This window comes from Arachis hypogaea, chromosome 16 (assembly GCF_003086295.3).
Source record: "Arachis hypogaea cultivar Tifrunner chromosome 16, arahy.Tifrunner.gnm2.J5K5, whole genome shotgun sequence".
Lineage (NCBI taxonomy): Eukaryota > Viridiplantae > Streptophyta > Magnoliopsida > Fabales > Fabaceae > Arachis > Arachis hypogaea.
In genome coordinates, this window is record NC_092051.1 from 48,380,064 (window position 1) to 48,393,707 (window position 13,644).

A 13,644-nucleotide genomic window follows, 5' to 3' on the forward strand; every position below is an offset into this window, starting at 1 on the left:
ACTTATCAAGAGGTCTCTCTCAAGCGCCAGACATACCAGTTTGATTGGAATAGTGTCCTTGGCGTCAAAGCACAACCTGGCAGCACATGGATCTATGGACAACATCGGACTCGTCCTAAGAGCATATCAGCTCCAGCACTTACCTTGGAGGCTCGTGTGTGGGCCCAGATTATGTCACACTATGTCTTTCCAAGCACTCACGAGTCCACCTTCACTACGGACATGGCTATTCTCATCTAGTGCATCCTTACAGAGCAACCCCTCAACTTACCAAGACACATCCGGCAGGCCATAGGATACGTGCAGATTGCGGGTAACCTACCCTTTCCCACATTGGTTTTAGATCTAGTCTCCGCGGCAGGAGTCTCCTATAGGGCTGAGGATACCAAGGCCATGATCCCAAGGGCTTATCAGTATGTCCCGAACAAGAAGTATACCAGACCCCAGTACCTTCTGCTAGCCGACATCCTGGCCCATCTTTAGACATTCCTCCTACTTTTGCCCCACCATCACCCACACCTCCTACACCATCCACTACTCAGATGTTCCTCCAGATCCTTCAGAGGTTAGACCGGCAAGACCGGCAGATGGAGCGAATGGAGCGCCGCAACAAGCGTCGATACACCTATCTGAAGGAGCTCATTGTTATCACTCACCCACCTCTGGAAGAGAAGGATACCCCAGACTCCACTTCACCTACCAGCATCGGACACCGTGACGAGCCCGACAGTAGAGGTGATGCCACCAGCCCCACCTTGCTCCTTACTGATGGCACGGAAGACTGTGCCAAGCCTTAAGTGTGGGGAGGTCAGTACCTGATTTCTGGAGGTAATCTTTCTCTCTCTTAACACCAATATGTTCTTTTTTCTTTTGTTAGATAGGATAGATTGCATGATAATAATTTCTTGCATGTATGTTCTGCTTGGTTGAAATAATGAGTTTCTTTTCAAGATCATATTTTAGAGCATCTCACTAATTCAAATTAAAAATTTGTGTTAAACCTGTTAGAATATTGTAATTTGGAACATGGTTTATAGCTAAGAACACACAACCTGTGAGATTTTGAGCTTTATTATATAGTTACATTATTTAACCATGATTTTCATTCTTGTGTGTTTTCTTCTCTATGATTGAAATCTATGGTTTGTTTCATTCTATATGTCCATTGTTTAGTGTATATTCATGCATACATGTGATTGAGGCCATCATTTGATATTAGCTCACTTATCCCAAATAGCCTACCATTCTATTTACCTTTGTTTGCCACTTTGAGCCTTTTCAATCCACATTTGTTCTTTATATTACCACATCACTATCCTTAAGCGGAAAAAACAATTAATTATCCCATTTGAATCTTTGGTTAGCTTAAGATAGAAATTGTGTGTCAACTAAGTGTGGAAAATTTTGGGAACTTGGGTTAATAAGAATGTGTTTTGTTTTTATTGACAAATTTTGATAATTTGGGTGCTTGCTCATGTGAAACTATAAAAAAACTATATGCATTGATATACTATGCTTATATATATATATATATATATATATATATATATATATATATATATATATATATATATATATATATATAAAATAAAAAATAAAAATAAAAAAAAAAGAATAAATAAATTATTAGGGGACAAAAATTATATATATATATATATATATATATATATATATATATATAAAATAAAAAAAAAGAATAAATAAATTATTAGGGGACAAAAATTACCCTAATGTTAAGTCCAATAAAAAGATCAATGCATATGTGATGAAATTAAAGAAAATTTTGATACATGAGTATGTGAAATACACAAAAGTGACATTATGGGTAGCTAGGCATGATTTTAGAATTATATAGAGAGTGTGTGTGTGTGTGTGTCTGTAAATAAGGACTTAGGTTAGTCAAAGATTCAAATTATATCTCACATGGCCATACATATATTCTCACCTTTACCTTAGCCCCATTAAAACCTTCAAAAGACTTTATGATGTTTGCATCTGTACACTAGACATTTGTTGATTGGTTAGATGAAGAACAAAGTTTTAGAGGGTAGGACTAGAGGAGATTAGAGTGGATTAACCCTGGACACTTGAGCGATTAGAGTGCATATACACTTCCAGTGAGGGTTCAATGCTTGGTTCTGTGTTTTCGGCTTCCATGAGCTATTTTCTTACAAGTTTACTTGCCTCTTATTGTGTAATTTGAATGAGTGGAATCTGATTTTTTGCTTGTCTTGGAGAACTTATTCACTTTTAACCAAGTAGGTAGAAACATCTTAGCATATAGTTGCATTCATATACATAGGTTGCATTGCATGAGTCTTTCTTTTCCCCATTCATTCTTTTGGTCTCCTTGAGTTTAGCATGAGGACAAGCTAATGTTTAACAGTGGGGAGATTGATAAACCACGGCTTTATGGTTTATCTTGTGCTAAATTGAGTGGTTTTTATCAGTTCTTTGCACACTTATTCATGTAATTCGCATGTTTTACATTTACCTTCCTGATTTTGTTCTATGATTGAAAACTTGCTTCCTAAGCCTTTAAATTGTCAATTTTTAATTCCCCTTTATACCATTCGATGTCGTGATCTGTGTATTAAGTGTTTTCAGGCTTTATAGGGTTGTAATGGCTTAGAGGATGGAAAGGAACACAAGAAACTAAGGAGCTGACCAATGAGGACCGACGCGCACGCACGGCTCACGCATGCGCGTGGCTTGGCGCAATTCATACTGACGCGTACGCGTGACACGCGCAGAAGACCATCGACGCGTACGCGTAAATGACGCATACGTGTGAATGACGCATACGCGTAACTGACGCGTACGCGTGACGTGCGTAATATTCTGCAACTGCAGAAGATGCTAGGGGCAATTTTGGGCTGAGTTTGGACCCAGTTTCTGGCCCAGAAACACAGACTAGAGCCAGGGGACAGCAGAGACTCAACACACATTCACATTCACTCAGTTTTAGTTTTAGTTGGGAATTTTAGAGAGAAAATACTACTTCCTCTAGGGTTCTTCGTATTCTTAGATTTTTTTAGTTTATGCTTTTGGATTGGATCTTGAGAGAATTACTACCTCCGTTTGAAGTCTCTATTATTACAGTTTACTTTCTTATTTCCTTACTCTTTTATTTTCCATTCAGTTTGTTCAGAGTTACATATGGATATCTTTGATTTTGGAAAGTATTAATGCAAGAGTTATTTTTACTTTTAAATTCATCATTTGTTTGAATGTCATCTTCCCTTAATTTATTATTTCAAAAACATTGCTTTTACTAAATTAATTTTAATTACCATGTCTCTTTTCTACTCCCTTTACATGTTTACGAAAATGGGATCCATGTCAATGGAGTAGGCTCCCAACTCGACTTTGGAGTTGATTAATAAGAAACCCTTGAGTTGGAATACTCAAGTGTTAATTTGTAATTGGAAGTTGTTGGCTGACTCTCTAGTCACTAACTCTAATCCTTCTCTAGGAGAGGATTAGGACTTGTGAATCAGAGTTGGTTTAGTTACTTGACTTTCCTTTATTAGGTAAGGGATATCTAAGTAGAAACAATAACTTCTTACTATTACATTTGGGAAAATTCAACAAGGATAGAACTTCTGATTAATCTTTTCCTAGTCAAGGCTTTTTATTTCAATTACATAAAACCTCTTGTTAATTTTTATTGCTTTAATTTATAATCATTTATTTTCTCATTCTCCAACTCTAAAATTTCTCAGAAAATTTCTGACCAATAAATTGCACTCTTTTGTCAACTCGTTGGGAGACGACCTGGGAATTCTACTCCCAGTATTTTATTCTTAAATTGTGACAACTCTTTTTAAATTGATAAGCGGAATTTTTGTGGGTTAAGAATTGTACTTGTAACGTTTTTTCCATTATAAATTCTTAATCAACATTTTTCCGCCCGTCAATTTTTGACACCGTTGCCGGGAAGTTGCAACAGTGTGCTAAATTATTGGTTGGTGTAAATATTTTTAAATTTACATATTTGTATATTTTATTTTATTTTATTACCACGAGCTCTATGTTTCTTTCATTGAATGACGCGTTCGTTACCGGATCCGAGCTTAGCCGCGTTTGATCTTGAAATCAAAGAACTATTTCACATATTAGGCGAGCTCGACGTCGGTTAGCCTCTGAGGGTGGTGAAGTGGTTTAAACCAATTCACCAGTCTTATCTGAGGGTGAATCTGAAGCGTCATTTGAGGAAGAAACAAGCTTCTCTTCTACTGATTCTGTTGATTTACACGCAGATATTATGGCGGAGCCTAGAAGGATTACTCTCCATGAAGCAGGAGCTCCAGACTTTACACTGCAACCATACCAAGCGCGTCATCCAAATTTAGCTGCGGATTTTGAACTGAAGACTGCGCTAATCAATTTACTACCCAAGTTTCATGGCTTACCTGCTCAAGAGCCTATCAAGCACCTCAGAGATTTTCAGACAGCCTGCTCAACTACTAAGCATCATGGTGCGGATGAGACTACTTTCTGGTTATATGCCTTCCCATTTTCTCTTGAGAGAAAGGCAAGGGAGTGGTCTACACTCAACCTAAAAAAGTTGTTACTAATTGGGATCTGCTCAGAAGGGAATTCCTGGACAAGTACTTTCCAGCTGAAGTTACAGATGGACTGAGGAAAGAAATTTCCTACATTATACAAGGCGAATCAGAGTCTCTTTATGAGTATTAGGAACGCTTCAGAAATCTCCTAGACTCATGTCCCCACCACAAGATTGACCAGTTGGTGTTGATTAGCTATTTCTGCCAAGGCATGAAGCCTCAAGACAAGACTATATTAGGTGCTGCGAGTAATGGCTCTCTGACTAAGTACAAGACGGTGACAGAAGTGTGGCAACTGATCGCCGATCTAGCTGAGTCTACCCAGAATACAAGGCACAGGAACAACCATCCTAAGGATATTGCGGAGGTTTCCTCTAGTAGTGAGACTGCTGCTCTCACACAGACTCTAGGAGAGATGACCAATATACTGAAGCAGCTCCAGCTGAATCAGCAGCAACCTCAGCCTTCTCCACAACAACAGTGTCAATAGTTGGTTCCTCAAAGGGTGTGCGGAATATGTGCCTGCTATTCTTATTACATTGATGAATGTCCGCAACGCCAACAAGAAGACAATACCTTGGCGGCTACCAACACTATTATAACCGTTCGAATCAAGGGTACTATCAATAAGGCGGTAATTATAACCAAGGTGGGAACTACAATCAAGATTGGCAAGACAACTTCAACCAGGGATGGAGAGACAATTTCAACCAGGGCTGGAGAGATAATTCCAACCAAGGATGGATGGACAACTACAATCAAGGAGGTAGAGACAACGGTGGAAATCAGAGGTGGAACAACAACAACAATCAGTAGCACCGGTATCAACAGAACCCTCCTTACCAACAGCAGAACCAAGGCCAGCCTTACCGAGCACCTCACCAAAGGCAGTCCCAAGTGCCTCAAAACAACCAACAGCAGGCCCCTCAAATTACTTACCTCCATTCCTCCTCAAATGAGATGCTTCGCTCTATTGCGCAAGGACGAAAAGACCCCCAGAATACAATCAGATCTAGCATAAATGGTCTTACCTCCACTATACAAGCTCTCCTATCCCGCATGGAGCCACCATCTACCCCCAACAATCAACCTTCAAGCTTTAGTGTACTTCCTTCTCAACCTTTACCCAACTCCAAAGGTGGAATCAATGCCATTACTTTGAGATCTAAAACAACATTGTAAGAGAAGAGTCATGAGGAGCCAAGCTCAAAGGAAGACATTCAAGTTGAAGACATTGTTGAGGTAGAGGATGTTGAAGAAGAGGATGAAGTACAAGACATGGTTGAAGAAGAAGCAGCTCAACTAATGAATGGAGCACCAAAGGAAGATGAAGTTACAAGAGAAGCCATTCTCATTCCTTTTCTACACCTTGCTATGAAACCCAGAAAGCAGATGGAGCTAGACCCTAAGATGGTGGAAATCTTCAAAAAGGTTGAGGTAACTATTCCCCTTTTTTATGCTATTCGCCAGTTACCTAAATATGCTATGTTTCTAAAAGATTGATGCATGAATAAAGATAAAATACATGATTTAGAAACTATTCCTCTAGGTAGCTCTATTTCTGCTTTAATGGGTGCCATACCGGAAAAATATGGGGATCCGGGTCCATGCATGGTTACTTGTACTATTGAGGGTGTACAATTTTTTGATTGCATGTGTGAGTATTATGCCATTATCTGTATATGATTCTTTTAGGCTCCCTCCCTTAAAAAGGTCAGCAGCACGTTTTATTTTGGCAGATAAGAGCATAATCTCAATGGTTGGAATGCTGAGGACGTGCTGGTGAGCATTAAGGAGCTAACATTCCCTATTGACTTCTACATTATGGAGATGCCCCCTAATGACTCAGGAAGACCATCATCCATCCTGCTTGGAAGGCCATTTCTGAAGACTTCAAGGTTCAAATTGGATGCCTTCTCAAGAACTTACTCTTTTGAGATAGATGGCCGAGCAGTGAGCTTCAACCTGGATGAAGCTATGAAGCACCCACCGGAAGATCACTCCATCCTCCAGTGTGACATTATTGATGAGACCATGGCTGAAGTTCATCAAAAAGAAGTAGAAGAGATGGACATAGAGCAAGGTGCAAGTGTGGGGAAACCCTCTGAGCTTATTGAAGATACCTTGCCACCACCAATGGCTCCAGATGATCAAGTGCCTAGCCATGAACAGAAAATGGAGTTGAAGCCCCTTCCACAACACCTCAAGTATACTTACCTTGAGGATAATCAGAAGCTCCCAGTTATCATTGCAAGGGAACCCACTTCCCAACAGGAGGAGCAGTTTCTTAGTGTGCTGAGAAGACACAAGAAAGCTATTGGGTGGAGCTTGGTGGATATAGTAGGCATCAGCCCTCAAGTCTGTGAGCACCGTATATTTTTAGAAGAGGGAGCAAGGCCTGTCGGTTAACCTCAAAGGCGGTTGAACCCTACCATTCTAGAGGTTGTCAAGAAGGAAGTGACTAGACTGCTTGAAGCTAACATCATCTATCCAATCTCGGATAGTGAATGGGTCTGCCCAGTACAGGTGGTACCAAAGAAGTCTGGCATCACAACAGTGAAGAATGAGCATGGAAAACTCATGGCAACTAGAGTGCAGAACTCCTGGAGGGTGTGCATTGATTATAGGCGTCTCAACCAGGCTACTCACAAGGATCACTACCCACTCCTTTTCATCGATCAGATACTTGATCGCCTGTCAGGTAAATCACACTACTGTTTTCTAGATGGTTACACTAGCTATTTTCAAATTCATATAGCTCCTGAAGATCAGGAGAAAACTACTTTTACATGTCCCTTTGGAACGTATGCATATAAGAGGATGCCTTTTGGCTTATGCAATGCACCGGCTACGTTTCAAAGATGCATGATGAGTAATTTCTCAGATCTTCTTGAAAACTGTATGGAAGTTTTCATGGATGACTTTAGTGTGTTTGGTGATTTATTCAACCTTTGCGTAGATAGTTTAACTAGAGTATTAGACCGGTGTGTTAGTTCAAACTTTGTATTCAATTTTAAAAAATGTCATTTTATGGTTAAACAAGGTATTGTTCTAGGACATGTTGTTTCTAATACTGGTATTTCAGTTGATCCGGCAAAGGTAGATGTCATTTCTGGTTTACCTTACCCCTCCTCCGTGAGAGAAGTCCGTTCGTTTCTTGGACAGTAACGAACGGATTTCTGTCGGTAAAGAGTTTAACAAATATAATTGCGTTGTAAGTGTAGTTTCTAAACCAACAGAGAATCCTTTCGTACAAAAGTTTGTTTGTCACAAGTAACAAAACCCAATAAAATTTATAACCGAAGTATTTAAACCTCGGGTCGTCTCTCAAGGAATTGCAGAGAAGTATGATTTATTATTGGTTATGGAAAAAATTATATTTTTGGATTTTTGAAATAGGGAACAAGGAAATAAGTTGGCAATAAAGTAACTTAATTATCATGAACACCAGTGCAAGGTATAAGAACTGGAAAGCCCATCCTAGTTATCCTTATCAGGTGTGATGAGAATTGTTTATTGCTCCCACTTAGATAACCCTTGCTAAATAAAGGAAAGTCAAGTTGACTAATGAATTTGGTTCCTCAAGTCCTAGTCAACTCCTATGGAAAGACTAGCTTTAGAGGGATCCAAATCAATCAGCAATTCTAATTTTCAATCAACTGCTGAGTTTGATAACTCAAGTGTCACCAATTACTCAACCAAAGCAAAGGGAGGAAAATCTAAATTATTTATATCATAAATAGAAGAAAGCAATCATAAATCTGAAATACCTCAATTTGTATTAAATAAGAAAATCAAATTAAACATAGGAATCCATAAGCCAAATTGGTAACATCAAGTAATCAACTAAAGTAATAAAATAAATAAAAGTAGAAGAGAAACGAAATTAAAAGAACATTGAACCTGGAGTGAAGAAGAAGTAAACCTAACCTTTAAGAGGAATCCTAATCCTAAATCCTAAGAGAGAGGAGAGAGCCTCTCTCTCTAAAAGCTACATCTAAAAACCTAAAATTGTGTATATTAAAGTTGTGTTCATAAATGAATGGATTCTCCCACTTTATAGCCTCTAATATGTGTTTTCTGGGCCAAAAAATGGGTCAGAAACAGCCCAGAAATTGCCCCCAGTGATTTCTGATACGTCCAGCACGCGGCAAAGTCACGCGTGAGCGTCGTCCACGCATTCGCGCGGATTGAGTTTTTGCCAGGTCACGCGTGCGTGTGATCCACGCGTGCGCGTGATCCACGCGTGCGTGTTGCCTATCTTCGGAGCAGCTATAGCAAATTATATATCGTTGTGAAGCCCCGGTTGTTAGCTTTCCAATGCAACTGAAACAGCCTCATTTGGACCTTTGTAGCTCAAGTTATGATCGATTTAGTACGAAGAGGTCAGGTTGGACAGCTTAGCAATTCCTTCAGTTTCTTGTATTCCTTCCAGTTTTTCATGCTTCCTTTCCATACTCTAAGTCATTCCTACCCAATAAACCTTGAAAACACTTAACACACATATCAAGGCATCGAATGGTAATAAGAGAGGATTAAAAATAGCAAAATTAAAGCCAAAGAAGCATATTTTCAATCATAGCATAAAATCGGGAAGGAAAATGTAAAACCATGCAAATTATATGAATAAGTTTGAGAATAATGGATAAAATCCACTAGATTAAGCACAAAATAAACCCTAAAAATGGGGTTTATCAACCTCCCCACACTTAAACATTAGCATGTCCTCATGCTAAGCTCAAGAGAAGCTATAAGAGTGAAGAGGAATGGTAGAGAGTATGAAATGCAAGCTATCTATGTGAATGCAACTACATGCAAAATGTTTCTACCTATTTAGTCAAAAGTAAATAAACCTTTCAAGAATAAATATGAACTGGATTTCACTAATTCAAATCATAAAAATGAAGTATAAATAGACTTGCAGAAGAAAATAGCTCATGAAAGCCAGGAACAAAGAATCGAGCATCCAACCCTCACCGGAAGTGTATACACTCTAATTACTCAAGTGTTTAAGGTTCAATTCTCTCAATTCTTTACTAACCTTGATTTCTAAGACTTTCTCTTCTTCTACCAATCAATAGAAATTTAATGCACAAATACACATATCAAGAGGTCTTTTAAGGGTTGTAATGGGGTTAGGGTCAAGGTAGGATTGTATTTGGTCAAGTGGACTAAAATTTGAATCCTTAATTAACTTAAACTTTCCACCTAACTTAGACAATCCATGTAATCATAATACAATGTCTAACTACCCATTAACCATGTTTTTCACATATTCATGCATCCTAATTTCGAGTACAGTACATATGCATTGCTTTCACCATTTACTTTGGGGCATTTTGTCCCCTTTTACTTATTTGCTCTTTTTCTTTTCTTTTTCTCTCTCTCTTTTTTTTATTTTATCTCTTTTTTTCTTTTTAATTTTATTTTTATATTTTTTTCTCAATGCATATGATTAAATTATTGAATGCATGAACATGTTCTAAACATTTCTTTCACATTTTCATAAAGTTTAACATACTTAATTTCCAAAACCAAACGTTTCCAAACTCACTTTCCCCACACTTAATTCATGAGTACTCTCACTAGTCTAAGCTAACCAAGGATTCAAATTAAGGATATTATTGTTTTTCGCTTAGAGTTAGTGATGAGCTAAAGTAAAGAACAAAGGGGTATAATAGGCTCAATATTGGTTTGCAAAGGATAATGAAAGGGTAAGGCCATACGGGTATGTAAGCTCAGTGAAACAAAGGCCTCAATCATATAAGTGCATGCATACATCAAACCATGGAAATATAGAATTAAGCAAGACAAAGATCACAATTTTAGAGAGAACAACACACACCAAAAAAAATATTGGTTGATAAAATACAACTAATCAAATAGGCTCAAAATCTCACTGGTTTTGTGTGTTCGAGCTCTAAACCATGTTCCAAAATAAAATTTCTTCAAACAAGTTTAACAAAAAATTTTATTCAAATTAGTAAAATAGTCTAAAAAGTTTCTTGAAAAAGTAAATATTACTTCAACCAAGTAGTTGGTAAAATATGCACAAAATGTAACAACTAACTACAAAGAAAATTTAAACATTGGTGTTGAGAAGAAAATAACTAACCCATGGAAGTCGGTATTGACCTCCCCATACTTAAAGATTGCACCGTCCTCGGTGTATGCTAAGATGTGCAAGTGGACGGGTGGCTCCAACTGACGCTTTTCTCCAAGGATTGTGCAGATGGACTTGTTTGTCTCCCCATTTAGAAGCTTTCCCTTTTCCTTCTTTGGTGGCCATCCTGAAAGAAGAGGAAAAGAAGAAAAGTAACCCATAAATAAAGATAAGAAAATAAATAAAGTATGGGTGGGTTAATGCCAAATAATAAGAGTCTCAACTACATGGTAGCTACAACATGCAAGTGAGAAAATAGTATAAGCACATGGCATATCAATAGTGCAGACATTACAACAAAGGGGAAGAGGTAGTGGGCCATGAAAGACAATATAAACTCATGTCAATGCAAAGGAATACAAGTATCATAAAAGATTAGCGTTGACTTAAATAATATTACCCATCAATATAAAACAAGTCATGAAGCACCAAAATAATACCAGAAAAGATACAACAGTTGCATAAGAATATTTGAACACCAATGGTAAAATAATAAATTTAGTAAAGAAAATAAAAATATGCACAAAATTAAAATGCATTGAATGAAAGTATGCAAATAAATTAAGTAAAATAGAATGGAAAAGAATAGGGATGAGAAGTTAAAGGGATGAAGAAGAAGAAAGTAAGAGAGAAAGAAGAAAGAAGAAAGAAGAAAAGATAGAAGAAATTAGGATTAGAAAAGAAAAGATAAGATAAGTGGCAACACAGGGATCTTGTGGTGTTGCGCGAGTGACGCGCACGCGTACTCCATGCGCACGCGTCGGTCGCGCAAATGGGGTGACGACGCGTCGGCGCCGGTCACGCGTACGCGTGACCATGTTTGTGCTACTCACGCGAGGGCATCGTGGCACTCGCACAACCCTCTGATTGTTTTGGGATATGTGCCAAAATGTCACATGACGCGTGCGCGTCAGGCACGAGCACGCGTGGGAGTGCTTATTGTAAAAGTGACGCGCACACGTCCACGACGCGTACGCGAGATGCAATTGTGCCTCGGGCACAGTGCCAGCACCAAGCCAGCCCAACTTTTAGCCAATACACCTTTTACGTCGATTTTTCTGGGACACGCGTGCGCGTCAATCGCGTCATTGACGCGTACGCGTGAAGTGCCAAAATCCCAAGTGACGCATACGCGTGGAGTACGCGTACGCGTGATGTTGCTTGTGTGATTGGCACGCTTTCTGCACCACTCCCACAGAACTTGCTGTTCGCCCCTCTTTTTTTTATGAATTTTTTTTATATGCAGTATGCAGAATACAAAATGCAGATGCTGATGCAGACATCATAAATGAACACTAAGAAAAATAGAATAAAATAAAACTAAGAATAAAACAAAATAAAATAAAACTAAGAATAAAAATATAATAAAATAAAACTAAGGATAAAAATAGAAGATAATACCATGATGGGTTGTCTCCCACCTAGCACTTTTAGTTAAAGTCCTTAAGTTGGACATTTAGTGAGCTCCTTGTCATGGCGGCTTGTGCTTGAACTCATCTTGAAACCGCCACCAATGCTTGGACTTCCAACAAGATCTGTCTATTCCATGTAAATTTCCCAAGCCTTGATGGAGTTCTTCACAAGCTTTGAGCTCCCAAAGTTGAACTTCTTGTATGCTGGGATCCCAAATCTTGATTCTACACCCGTCTTCAAGTTGATCATCATGGTTCCATCCGGGTGGCAAGCACTCTGAATTCTCTACAGAGTACCAAACTCTTCTTTTAGATCTAACCAAATTATCACCAGTTGAGCCCTTAGATCTATCTCTTGAAGTATCAACCTTGATGAGCCTTGATTTGCAACTCCAACCACTAAACATCCTTCTCTTACGCTTAATGCCACAAAGTCTTCTAAGTTGTCCATCCGTTTCAAGAATACCATATTCAGGTGGAACGGTAAGGCGAATAGAGACAAGCCTTATCCACTCAAATGAAGGAGTAGACGGCAACCTAGGTGGAGAAGTCTCCAACATTCTTGACAAAGCGTACTCGACTCCCGTCCGCCCTTTTCTAAGGATTTTCGCTTCCACATCATTCTCAGACTCAATTATAGAAGAGTCTTCATATTCAAGGAGTTTGTTTGCGGATGTAGATTTATCACTAGGAGGACTTGATGCATGATGCTCATCACCAAGGGAACTTACTTCTTGATCTATCCCATCCAAGTCTTCATAAGGAATATGCTATGGAGGTTGTGCACTGGCCTTCTTGACATCAATTTCAATCTTATTGGAGGAGCAAACTACAATTCTAGATTCCCATGGAGGTTCAGCATCTCCTAAATCTTCAACCACTTCTTCCTCTGCAACTATTATGGCTTCCCCACTTGTTCCAATACAAAGCCATGTTCCTCATTGTCCACCGAAGTTTCTAGTATCTCCTTCATGCTACGCTCGTCTTTAGATTCTCCACATGTAGCCATGGGAGTACTTTGAGTGTTCAAATGTTGGGAAGCTAATTGATTTATTAACTCGCCCAAGGAAGCCGCAAAATTTAGCACGTTCTTTTCCATCTCTTCTTGCCTTTGAAGAAGTACGCCAAGGGTTTCATTCATTGGAGATTGGGGTGGATATGAGGGTTCATTACTTGGGAGGAAAGGTTTATGATACGGAGGTGGTTCTTCTTGATAAGGATGTGGCGGTTCAACACTCTCTATTTTTTGTACTTGTTGCTCAACACACTCATCCGTGGGAATGCTTTGTTCATTGCATGAGTCTCTTGGGCCAAACTTTTGATGGATGGTTACGTGAAGTTGATCTATTGCTTCCTGGAGACGATCCATTAACTCTTGTCCAGCTTGACTATCATAAGCAGGATCATAGTGCTCTTGGATTGATGGATATGGACATTGTATATATGCAGGTAGTGGTTCTTGGGAGTAATCGGGTTAGAATTGGGGTGGATCTATGTA